Source organism: Euprymna scolopes, chromosome 17 (assembly GCF_053919585.1).
Source record: "Euprymna scolopes isolate OS-2025 chromosome 17, ASM5391958v1, whole genome shotgun sequence".
Classification (NCBI taxonomy): Eukaryota; Metazoa; Mollusca; class Cephalopoda; order Sepiida; family Sepiolidae; genus Euprymna; species Euprymna scolopes.
The window spans coordinates 65963515-65978098 of NC_136498.1; positions in this window are offsets into that span (position 1 = coordinate 65963515).

A 14584-nucleotide genomic window follows, 5' to 3' on the forward strand; every position below is an offset into this window, starting at 1 on the left:
TTTTATGTAAATAAACGATTTGATGTTTTAAATCTACATTATCCGGAAATCATAAAATCACTCCCCAAAATGAACTAAGAATATATATAAAAAAAAAAGGAATCCATAAGTAACACATAGATTGAGACCAAATATAATAAATAAGGTATTCAATAATTAAAATAAATAAACAGAAACTATAAATAATCCAGAATCCTAATGTAAGGACTAAACTTTATGGGGAAAATGATATAGGCCTTCGACATATGTGAAAACTAAATTTAGTCAAAATCTCAAAAAAATTCTTACAAATGGCTTAAAACTATAATAATAATTTATTTATATGAAGCATGCAGGAGCACACGATGTTGCCCGGGATTTAATGAAGAAAAATGCTTATACCATTACAGAGTGGAACTATAAAAGTGTCGCCCTAAAGAAAACAACACTATATCCTTATTTTAAAACTTTCATTGAAGAAAAATGAATTCAGTCAACTTTATTATGTAGTAGAGCTGATATTTGTTCAATGTAACCGACTTCAGTCTCAATCACCGCCTTACTACAGGTCCACAACTGGGAGTATACCTTTTCCACAAGCGCCGACGGAGCTCGGCGAATACTCGGCACATGGCGCCGACCAGGCTGGCTTTAGTGTTGTGGAAGGTCATGTTGGTGATATTATCGACGTATGACCAAACGAAATGGTCCAACGGGTTCAGGTCGGGGAGAAGGGAGACCAGTGAGAAAAGGGTACAAAGTCGTAACACTCCTTCTGAAGCCAATCCTGGCTCTCTTTATACTTCTGGACAGGCGCCGAGTCCTGCTTCCACACCCAGAGTCTGCCAGCGGCCACCTGATTGCATTAGGGATCACCCCACTCTTCAGCACATGCAGGCACACTTTCGTGTTGACTTTTAACTTGACTTCGAAGATGTGAGGTGGCATTATGCGGTCTTCACTTGAAACCACACCAAAGACCATAACCGTGGCCGGAAACTCTTTTCATCACCATGGGCACGTCGTCGTTATTCGCGGCTAACCCCCAAATATAATGTTTCGCATTGGGTCGAATACCCTGTATATGAAGTTGCATGACTGCAGACCAAACACTGACAGGAGTTTAATAGGCAACATTTTTTAAACGTATATATATATATATATATATATATATATATATATATATATATATATATATACAGGCAGCATTTTTTCATTTAAGCAAATATTATTAAATGCAACGGAGACACTTTGCTTTATGATTCTTTTTTTTTTTTTTTTCGATTTCTCGTATAATCTTTTTTATATCAAAATTAAAAACATTAATAAAAATTCCATAATTATTGCTGTCAAGAGCGCTTTCCATTCGTCCACGAATCATCTTCAGGTGTTGAAGTAAAAGTGTGAAGGAGGGAAAATGAGAATTAAAAGTGAAAACTAAAATATACATTAAACGACTTTAGGTGATGATAAGTTAAAATGAAAGGTCGATCAAAAATATAAGTTGATTAAAAATTCGAGTATTAAAATCAGCAAATTCGTGGACACTGTTAACAAAGTCCGACCCTTCAACATACTATAAATGATATTGCATTCGAGAAAATCTGTAACGTTCTAAAATGTTTTTCGTAGTTCTTAGTGGACGGACTTTGTTACTAATAACAATTATTAAATTTAAATTTAATTCTATTTCCCTTATTTAGGTTATATTTAGTTTATTTTCTATAAATAAAGTTAACGACCTACTATGTTATTTATTACACAATCCTACATTCCTTTTATTAAATTCTCATTTCGCTGACAACACCTATGTTTCAATTACAACATATTCCTTAATTATTTTATTTTTATTTTTCATATACATCTTATTTTTTATGTATATGTTATTTTTATTTTTCATATACATCTTATTTTTTATGCATATGTTATTTTTATTTTTATATACAGGTTATTTTAATCAGGTCTTAGGTGTGATAATAAGAAATTATTTCTATGCAGACAGCTTTATATAACATCAAACTTTTTGTTTAAAATTTCTTTTTTAGAATTGTCTATGCGGTATGAGTCAAGCATAGATTTATCTAGCTTTATTTACTATTGATCATTTTAATTCTAATTCTATTTCATTGATACATAGTTCCCTAAGCCAATCCCATAATGCAGTCGTGTTTCTCTTCTTATTTTTAATATTTATTCTTGTCCTATTCTTATTTCTATCCCCATTCCAATTTAGTTCCTTTTCTCTCTCTATATATAACATCATGTGATATTGTAAATTCTATAATGATTTTCTGTATCGATATTCAGTGTTCCCTACAACAGTGCTAAATACCTGAGTAGAGCTAGATAGTAAGCTATATAATAACGTATGCCAATTGGTCTACACGAAATATGCTGCAGTAAGTTGACGATCCTCTACGGGGATCAAACCTGGAAGCCTCTGCGTAGCTTTATTGTCATATATGTTTTCATAACTTACTATTGAACTCAAAACGCAATTAACGCAAAGTGTGTAGATTGAGACATAAAATATATATAAAAAATCACGTCGTTACCAAACAACTTAAGGTTTTGGAGAGGAGGGATAAAATAAGTTATGTTAAACAGGTGACAAAATGATGTCCGCAAGTAATGCAGAAAACCGTTGTACTTGACGTCTAATTGACGTGTCGAAATCGCAGTTACAAATTTTTTTTCAAGTAGAAAACAGCTATGGAAAAAAATCTCTATTATTTGATATATTTAAAGTACTCATGTGACGTATGGAATTGAAAGAAAAATAACGCGTTTTCTTAAGTACGAACAAAAATATCATACGTAAAGTATTTTGTGCTTGTACTGTTTGATATATTAAAACAACTTAAGCACAAACTACTGTTTTCATTTTGAGTGTTATTTTATCAACGTTTCGGTCGATGTAACCTCCGGCTTTCTTCAGGTATATTTTGTCGAACGGGAATTTGGACGGAATTTCGAATGGAACCATTTATTTACCTCACGGGGGTAGCACGCTCTCGTTCGGTCAGTCATGACTAGGGCTGTGACAACAGAATATTCTTTTTATTTTTTGACTCTCGAGTATATATCCGACACAGTAAGAGACATTCAATTAACCGAGAACCACATCAGTCTGTATAAAAATATATAAAATATAAACGGATATATACTCAAGAGTCAAAACAATGAAAAGAATATGCTGTTGTCACAGCACTATTCATGACTCGATAGAGGTCCTAAGTAATACGCAATTGTTTTTTTCGGCCGTCCACACTGAGAATTAAACGTTAAACCTTCAGGAAAATATCACTTTTACAATTGATTGCGCAGTGGTTAGAATACTTGGAAAAACTAATTGTAACATCAGGTTTGTTTCTTAATATAAACTTTAATTTAGACTCTAAAAGTTCACGTTGTTCATGAAGGGTTTATAACTGACCACCATGTGTTTTAAAGTTAAAACAATGTTCTTGAAAAAAAAAAAACAATGCATATAATTAGAAGTAATTTGCTTTGGGGCAGAGTAATAGGTTCTGTTGTAATTGTTAAACATTTGTTGACTTTAAAACAGTACCTGTCATTAAGATATAGTCATCAAAGGACAACACATATTACGTATTAGCGACATCAAATTGAAGTAGTACAAAAGAAAAAATCACAATATGCCTAAAAACACACGTTTTTCTTCGTCTCTGTCTTCTACCTTTCTTTCTTTTTCCCTCTGTCCGGTGGCCTCTCAGCCTCTCTCCCTCTCTCGCACTCTTTCTCTCTCTCTCTCTATCAATCTATCTCTCTGACATACGAAATTACAATTAATCTATAACAGTTAAGTTTCATTTATTCTTAATATAATGCTGATCTTTTTATTCGCATAAAACTTATATAATGTAAATCTATATATTTATAAAACTCAAATGACCTTGTAACGGGTGTTGTAACCCAACATCCGGTTTTCGACCTCCGATTGCGCATACGCACATAAACAAATAATCAACGCGACAATAAAACGTATTGTTTAACTGTGTACGTTTTCAGCGTCCCAATTGTGTTTTTATTTTAGCATTTAAAGTATCCAAATAAACAATTGTTAATAATTTCTGCATTTTTTTTACATCGTTCATTTCCGTATTACGTTTAAGTTATCTTAACACAATTTTCTTCTTTTTTTAAAAATGTATTCTCCATTTGTAATACACCTTTCTTAAAAAGACATTCATACATTTTCTTCTACACTACCAATATAAATAAATAACCCCGAAAATATGTTTTTTTTAATTTGCGTTACAAATAAATAATCAACGCGACAATAAAACGTATAGTTTTACTGTGTACGTTTTCAGCGCCCCGATTGATTTTTTTCGCGTTTAAATAAAAAGGTATCTCAAAATTTGAATTTAACTTTAAATATTATGGTATCTGTTCAGTGCACATTTACCTATAAGTTTGGCAAACCACTTATAATTCAATGGCTGCAAGTTTTTGTTTTTTTTATGATAATTATAAACAGAACAACTCATCGAGATCTATTTATATTCTTTTTTTATTTTAATATATTTTCATAAAAATGTTTCTGTTATGACATAAAAAAAAACTTTTTTTTTGCGTCACACGTGTCACGCTCATACGTTAATTCCATAGCTAATATAACATACTGACCCAACAGTCACGGGTAGTCTAGTATTTTTTTTTATTAATGGACATCCAATATAGTCGCATTATTATTAATAGTAATTACTATTGATTGATAACTAAAAACATATTACAAAATATTAATACAATGTTCTATTGCTAAAGAATACTCATTCATTCAGCAGAATAAAATATATGCGCAAAGAAAATTAATTGAATTATGTTCTTCTTAAGAACATGAACAAGCGCCAAATAAAATAGAAATGACTATTAAGACTGGGTTTCTTAATAAAGTGTTGCAGGAGCTATTCAACAAATAATATCAACAATTTGACGAGTCTAATTTATACACACACGCATATATACTAAACTATTTATCTTGTTAAAGTTGTAAGACACTGACTTAAAATGAGTATTTTATGTTCAACTCTAATAATCCCTAACTGGTTGAATATGATTAAATTTGTGTTCATTTTTTCATTAAATACTACCCTTATGCTCTTTAACTTAACAAATGGCCATTCAAAATTTAAGCCAGATACATCCAGTGGTTTCCAAGAAAATTTAAAAAACGACAGGCTAAGAGAAATATAATGTAATAGAATATGATGCTATATATATATATATATATATATATATATATATAGAGAGAGAGAGAGAGAGAGAGAGAGAGAGAGAGAGAGAGAGAGGAGAATGAGCAAGAAAAAAAATGACATACAGAGAGGGAAAGGGAAATGAATCATATATATATATATATATATATATATATATATATATATATATATATATATATATATATATATCAATTCTTGGCTGTTTAAACTTATGATCTGTATTAATTTGTGAATAAATATTTGTGAAGATAGGTATAGCATTAAATAGTTTACACAGAAAAAAATAGATAGATACACGCACACACATACACACACAAACATACACACACACGTACTACATATATAATTATATTATATATATAAATATATATATAAATATATATATATATATAAATATATATATATATAAATATATATATATATATTTATTTATATATAATATAAAATTGCTCGATTCTATCTAATTCTGGGTTCTATCTTTATCGTGAAAGGTGTATGTGAACGGATATATATATATATATATATATATATATATATATATATATAATCTCCTCTTAATGTCTAATATGTATAGAAAAAGCGGGTCATCCTTCGTAGGGACGTGATGTCCCTCAACAAATAAGGTTGTTCCGAAATCGTGTCTGGAGAGTCGGCTAATTCCAGTTGATGTTTGTAGATGTGATATCTACCGCCTGCATACCAGCAGTAACTATCTTAGTTGTATGATGCGTTGCTTGTCGCATCGTAGAATGTAGAACTGGATAAAAATATAAGAATTTAAAAAAATCGAGGTATAGACAATAGATTGCGCCGTGGCCCATATAGTTAGGTCGTCAGTATTGCACACTTTATGAGTGCGACGACCTGGGTTCACGCCTATGTCGGAGCACGTCACTGATGAGATGCAGCATATCGAAACTCACTTTGGGTCTGGCGTTGTCCGTTGTCGATGCAATTGCTCGATTCTATCTAATTCTGGGTTCTATCTTTATTTTGAAAAGTGTATGTGAACGGGTATTTATATATCTATAATCTCCTCTTAATGTCTAATATATATATGACCTTTTCTTTCATTTTACTGTGACAAGTACCTTATTAGAGCTAACACTTGATCCCTATATGAGATGCATAGATATTCGAGTGTTCCATTCATGTCTAGGTAGTATCTTTTTCGAATTTAATATATATATATATATATATATATATATATATATATATCTTATGTGTAAAATAAAATATACTTATGACAATTAAGTTACACAAAAATACTGGTGTTTCACCCCGAATAAAATCATTCAGCTGTTTTGATTTCAATATAAAAGTAATAAGCATAAAATCTCCTTACTTTTTCTATTTCAACATAAATAAAATACATATGAACCGTCTTCAAAATATAATGCGATACGTATACTCAAAATAATGAATTATGAAACATGCTAGAGTTTTTAAAACAATTAACAAAAAAGGTGGGAAAAAGGCGAAGTTAGTTTACTTAAACTGGGTGATTTATGCCAAATTAATGGTTGAATATGTGTAAATTGATGCTCTTTTTGGCATTAGATACTAATCTATGTTAATCTCTACTAATCTCTAACCGTGTATTAGTTCACGGCAACTTATCGTAAGAAAGGTTCATACAAAATTTCAGTCAGGATAACCGAATGGAATTTGGAATGGAAAATTGCGCGCTATTATTTATAAGAAAGGGGAAAACTAGAGGCAACGGAATGTATCGAAGTACTAGATCAAACAGAGATGAAGGCGCTAGACGAACATGACACCTACAGATATTTGGGAGTTCTGAAAGTAGACACCATCAAAGCTACAGAAGTGAAAAAGGAAATTAGAAAGGAATACCTTAAAAGAAAAAGAAACTCCTAGAAATAAAACTATATAGCAGAAACCTAATAAAAAGTATAAACACATGGGCAGTGTCACTAGTAAAATACTCCGAGTCCTATATAGAGGAGTGGTCAAAGGAAAACTGAGGCGTGTCAAAACACAAAATCGCATAACTAGGCACAATGCATTACACCCAAATAATGATGTTCATCGATTATACGCGAAAATGAAAGAGCAGAGGATAAGAACTGGTTTATATAGAAGACTATGAATGACGCATAAATCAAATTACAAAAATACATACCGCAAGACACAGAAAGGCAAATTACTGCAGCAAGAAACACTATAAAAATAAACAAGACAGGAAAAAGAGAAGCGAGAAATGAGACAAAAAATAAAAATGAAAAAAAAACTGCTACACGGAAGATTCATAAGTATGACAAAAGATAACATTCACGAAAACAACCCGATATGGTTACAAAAAGGACACCTAAATAGAGAAACTGAATACCTAATAACAGCCGCACAAGATAACGCGATTAGAACCAACAAAGCAAAGATTAATAAGACACAAGAAAATAGCAAATGCAGACCTTGTGGACAAAGAGACGAAACCATAAACCACATAGTAAGTGAAGCAGTAACCTAGCATAAAAATATAAGAATAGACGATCAAGTGGGTAAAGTAGTACACTGGGAACTATGCAAACAACTGCGTCTTGAGCATCCTGAAAAATTGTACAAGCACAAACCGGCAGCATTACTTGTAAACGAATATAACGAAATCCTGTGTGACATGGACGCACGAACGAATAAACGAATCCAAGCAAGAAGACCGGATGTTATAATAATTAACAAGGAGGAATAGTCTTACCAGATCGAAGATTGCGCCGTTCCATCAGGTCATAGGGTAAATATTAAAGAGACAGAGAAGCGTAATCTATACACGGAACTGGCCAGAGAGCTAAAAGGGATATGGAAGTTGAAAGAATCACGATAACACAAATATTAATAAGAGTACTAGGAACAATCCCGAAAAACTTTGCAAAAGAATTGGAGACATTTGATTAAAGGAGTGGTTGAGAAGATACAGCGGAAAACAATAACCAAAACGGTTGAAATATTAAGGAAAACCTTTGAATGCAGAGACTAATACACACGAGCTACAAATAATAACCGAACATACAGAAACTGCAAAAAAAGTTAAACAAATGATATAGGAACACCACATGGAATCAAGAAAACTTAAACCATATAATTGAAAATTTCCCCTCTCCCCTTTTATTTTTAGTGTCAACATCAACTAGCATCTCACCAAATAGATGTGAAGGATCAAGCAGGATGGAAAGATCGAGGAGAGAAAGCAGTAATCAGACCTCTACTGTATGAGTGCGAAAAATACTTGGACCTTGGGCAGGCTTATTCTCACCCAAATTCCAGTGAAGACTGATAGTAGTCACCAGCGAGAAATCAATAGTCAAAGGCTGTTGAGATAATGCAAATATTTTTGCAAAGTTATCGAAAATGTGAAGACTACTCGAACATAAGGATTAGCTACAATCGCACACGGAGCTTATTTCTGAATATTGTATAAAGTATTCCCGAAATTTTCTTGGAATTTTTGAGATGAGGATTGATAATTTGTATAATTTCGATTGTTCAAACTACAGGTTTTATCTTGAGTGTTATTCGCACAACGTGTAATGACATAACCTTTGAATTTCTTCAGGTCTGTCTTGGTTGGACTAGGAAATCTTTCTATCGAACTCGAGAATCTGGACGGAATTTCTAACGGAACCCTTTATTTAATCAATAGAGATTTAATGGTCTTGTTCCGTCAGCCATGATCGGATAAAAATTTTTAGTAAATCGCACTCGTAATCTTAATATCGCCCGCACTAAGGAGTGAGCCTTCGATTTTCAGAAGTGTTACTTGAAACTTAATTTTACTTAGTACTTTATCTGTTACGTCATAGGTCCAGCACATGTGCTACTAAGAATACTTAATTACTTAAGGCTTCTATTCAATCAAGGAACAAGAGCTTGTTATCCCCGTGCATTAGGTAAAGGGTTCCGTTCGACAAATAATCCTGAGTCGATTAAAATATATCTGATTAAGGTCAGAGGGTCCATCGACCGAAACATAGCACTAGTAGTTCGAATAATCAAAATAGTACATCCTCAAGGTAATTCCATGAAAAGTTTATTAACTAAAACAAAATTTATTTGAAAGTAGCCTGGGTGCTCGGCGTTTCCCGGGTGCTTGGAAGTGTTTGTTGAGTAAAAAATAGTGGTAGTAGGCAGACAGGCTCGAACTCGTACCGCGAAAGAGGAAAAGAACGTGAAAAAAATATGACGTCGTTACCCTTGCGTCCATCGGCAAACCGGAAGTGACGAATGTTTTAATTAAGGCTAGTCAATCAAAAAGAGGGTAGACTTTCGAAAATATCGGCAAAAAACCGACCCGTCCATGTAGAAAAGTATCCAGTTGAGGATGAAAGAATAAATGTTTCAGCCAATTTTCTGATATTTGTCGTCCGAAGGGTCGAGTTTCAAAACGATACCGATGTTGTGAAAATCCGTCCTTTCTGTCAAAAGTTTTAGGCATACATACATACATACATACATACATTTAAACAGACAGGTGAGATTTATATCATAGAAGACTGAAATTTTACATAGTAGTTACCATTATCAAATGGTATCAGATTAATACATCAAATTTTGAATAAAAATCGGATGCTGACAGATGTTTTTAAAATCGAAATTATATACAATACGTCTTTTTGTTTGTTTTAATACGAGCAAATAGAAAATTTACGATGACTGGAACTGAAATTAACGCCAAAAGTGTGACTTTTACTTTTTACCTTTTCTATGACTTCAAAATTAGATAATTTCCGATATTTTGACGAAGTGTAGTCGCTGTCGATCAAGCTATGTGAACATATAAACAAATAAAGTCAACCGGAAACATAGCTTCCACTTAATTTATCCGTCATGACAGCGTAATAGATAAGAGTGGTTGGTGATTCTTGTCTAGGGTTCGAATTGTGCCATCGACGATAGAGTTACATATCGCCCACTGATGAATATTATTGAATATGGTACACATGTCTATGGATAATAATAAACATTTTTTTATAATTTTACAAACATACAACACTTAAGTTCCTATTTTATATTTCTTGTCGCTCGTGCTATGGATTGAAGCTTCACCCTGTAGACGACTCTCAATCGTCAATGTATTATTTCATGTGTTCAATATAAAGATTATCGAGTTCGACAAGACGCGGATGAAAGAGATTGGAGGTTACATCGCTCGAAATGTCGTAAAGTTCGACTAATCTAAATAATGCAAATCATTTATCATCATCTAAAAAAGGGGGCTTAAGTCGAAAAATAGGAAAATGTGGGATTGGGAAAGAAGAAAGGTAATGAGATGGATAGCAGTGATATAAATTTTAATATAAAGATATTATACAGGCTATTTAAGTTTTATTAAGTTTTACATGGACCCGAAGAACAGCGGGTGACCTTACTAGTTATTTATATAGCGCTATCTGTAGGATATCGAACTCTGTTTTATCTACTGTCTTTATTTGCTTTCATTCAAATTGTCGTGCCATCAAATTGTCTTAAGGTACCGGCTACCTGACGTAAAATGCACTAAAAAGTGAATTATGGGTTGGCATACTGTATAACAAAATACCAAAACAAGTTTAGGAACTTGAAGCACAAAAACGTATTCCAAAATTCCTTGGCATTAAATAACACGATCAGTGTTGATATGCCGTAAAGCGAAGCAACCCCCAAAAAATAACCAAATCTTTACAAATTTAAGAGCCCAGTTTACTAAGTAGACACACACACACGTGTATATATATATATATATGTATATATATATATATATATATATATATATATATGTGTGTGTGTGTGTTATAAGATAGATAAAAGACACCTTGACAAAGATGGATTATTAGTCACATGCCACCCCAAAACTTAAAAAAAAAGTAAATACATAACGACGAATATAATGCCATTTAGCAACAATGGTTTATGAGTCTCCGAAGCGAATGTTTCCCTAATGCCAGTCGACTATGCATGAATGTGTTACGGATCATAAGTGAAATTTTATGACACTAAAGACATTTAGTTATAGGGTTTAAGGATTATTGTGACTTTTAACCTGACACATACGAACACGTGCAGGTACCTATTCCGGCAAAGAATATATATATATATATATATATATATATATATATATATATATATATATATAATTTGAGGTTGCTATTTTCAAAGATAGGGAAACCAGGGAAATATAACGAGGTTAATACAAGAGTGCTCAATACGGAGGTAGGGCAAGTTACATTTTTAATTTGTCTTTACATAATCAGTAATCATATATATATATATATATATATATATATATATATATATATATATATATATACACACATTTCCTTTATATATATATATTCTCAAATAAATTCAAGATGGCTCCCTGAGATCTTTCCTTCGTTGGATAAGGTATATTTTCTGAAGATGTAAATATCACGCTCTTTTTTAAAGAATTGTTTTTAATTTTTTGAATATCTGCTTTCCTCAACTTGATTATCCCTGTTATTTCTAAATTTCATCTACTTCTGAAATGTTTACTGAGTTCTGCACGTTGTAATGAGTTGTATGATAGCACAATGGACTCTATTTTCTATCAGTACAACAAAACACGTGTAAGACATTCATAAAATAAGGCGAAAATAACGCCATTCACCTGTATTATGTGCAAAATTATTACAAAAGTAATAATAAATAATAATAAAAAATAAACAAAAATCATATTGTTTTTTTCTTGGATCATTAGAATATCACTTATCCGCTTATATACATATATATATATATACAGTCCTGTCAAAATCATAAGACCACTTAAGAAAGTAAGCGTTTACGCATATTATCGAATTTTTAATCAAACAAATGGTTGAAACCATTGCCAAAAGGGAAAATATGATGGAAAAAAATGAAATCTGCTTCATTCGAAACCTTAATCCTGATCTAATAATTATTTTTTAAAAAACAAACATTTTCACCTGGTCAAAATGATAAGACCACTATAATTTATCTAAGAAAAGGCAATTATAAATTACTAAAAAGGGTCTCAGTATGTAGTATAGCCTCCATTATTACGAATTACTTCAAAAATTCTCTTCGGCATGCTTGCGACTAAGTTTTTTATCAGTTGCGAAGGAATTCTATCCCATATACTGAAAACTGAAGCAGAAAGTTCCTTTATCGAATCATACTGGGTTCCATCCTTGAACACTTCTTTTGACATCCATCCCCAAAGATTTTCAATGGGATTGAGGTCCGGAGAACATGCTGGATGATCTAACAATTCTATATTATTTGAAGAAAAGTATTCTCCTGCTTGTCGAGAAGTGTGTATCGCAGCGTTGTCTTGCTGGGAAATCCAATTTCTTCCACACAGATGTGGACCTTCAGTCCTGATAGAAGCATTTTCAAGCATTGAAATGTACTTCAATGATGTTTGCCAGCCTTTCAGTACTTGCAACTTTAGGGTCCCAGCGGACGAGAAAGCACCCCAGATCATTAAAGACAAAATGGGGACAAAAATGAATGGTCACATTCAATGCTGCCAAGACTAAACTGGTTTCCTTCAATAATTACAAGAAACATTCTCTGCCACCAATAACAATGGCCAGTGATTCCCTATCTGAGAGTACATCTTTCAAACTGCTTGGCCTAACGTTCACAGGAAACATGAGTTGGAGCAACTACATTGAAAACATTGCCAGGGCCGCTGCGAAGAAGGTAGGCTCTCTCTACCGTGCTAGAAAACTACTGACCCCTGAAAGTACCCTGTACCTCTATAAGGCAACTATTCGCCCATGTATGGAGTATTGTTGTCATATTTGGGCTGGTGCATCTGCTGCTAGTCTCTCGCTCCTAGACAAGGTTCAAAAGAGTCGCCAATCGGATAGACCCTGAACTGGCATTTAAGCTTCAGCCTCTGTCCCATTGACGAAACGTTGCATCCCTCTGCCTGTCCTACAAGTATTTTAATGTTGAATGCTCTGACGAACTGCAGACACTTGTGCCCCCACGACGTAGACACCCTCGACAAACCCGACAGGCGGCTAAATCCCACCCCCACGCAGTAGAGATCCCGAGATGTAAAAGATCTTTCTACTCCAGTAGTTTCTTTCCCAGAACCGCTAGATCTGGAATTCCATTCCAGATCCCTGCTTCCCCAACTGTACTGACATGCAGAAGTTCAAGTGTAACGTGAACCGGCATCTTGCTGCCCAAATCCCTACATAGTGCCCCAGTAGTTGCTGCCCCTGATAGTAGCCCCCTACACCTAAGTGGCAATGTGCCTTGTTTTGGGTGAAAATGTAAAAAAAAAAAAATTTTTAAAGACCCTCCTCCACTATGCCGAGTTGAAATAGTCTCTTTGGGCAAATTTTTATCATGCCAATAGTGTTGAAATACATCTGGACCATCTAGATAAAACGTTTTCTCATCGGAGAAAATTACATTTTCCCATTTCTCTTCATCCCAAGTCTGGTATTTGGCGGCATATTTAAGTCGGTTAGTTTTGTGCTGTTCAGGAAGACGTGGTTTCTGCAGTCGCTTTAAATGATTGAAACCCTTCTGATGGTTTTAGGACTACAATCTGCTGCTGTTTGGCTTTTCAATGGACGTGAGCTCATACTGGAGTTTTTTTTAACTTATTCTGATACGGCGATCCAGTGATGGGGTTATGTTTTTTTGGTCGACCTGGACTGTTTTTGTGCCCATGTTGATCTGGATTTCTTAAACATTTGTGATGACCATTTTGCTACGATTCACTTCGTTTGCAATGGATCTATTGGAGAGTTCACCCCTATTAAGCTCAAAGATCCTTCCTCTTTCAAACTCTTATAATGGTTTCCCTTTTGCCATTTATAATTTAGTAAGATGTTTTTTATCCACTAACAAGTTGCTTTTAGTAACATAGAACGCTTTTGGTATTCATTTTTTCAAAACTAGCCGATTTTATTAAATTGGTCTTACCATTTTCACCAAGTGAAAATGTTTTTTTTTAAAATAATTATTAGATCAAGGTAAAGGTGTCGAATGAAGCAAATTTCATTTTTTTTCCATCATATTTTCCCTTTTGGCAATGGTTTCAACAATTTGTTTGATTAAAAATTCGATTATATGCGTAAACGCTTACTTTCTTAAGTGGTCTTATTATTTTGACCAGGGTTGTATATATATATATATGTATATATTGTTTACAGGAAGTTTAAGTGAGACAAGTCATCCGTACCGTCATCCAACATCAAGCTTTCTTCTGCCAATACCCATAATTAGTGTATATATATATATATATATATATATATATATATATATATATATATATATATATATAAAATAAAAATTACAATTGAATTTACCAAAATTTGTTAATTCCTACCCTCTGATGAGAAGGAAAGTATTTATTCGAAACT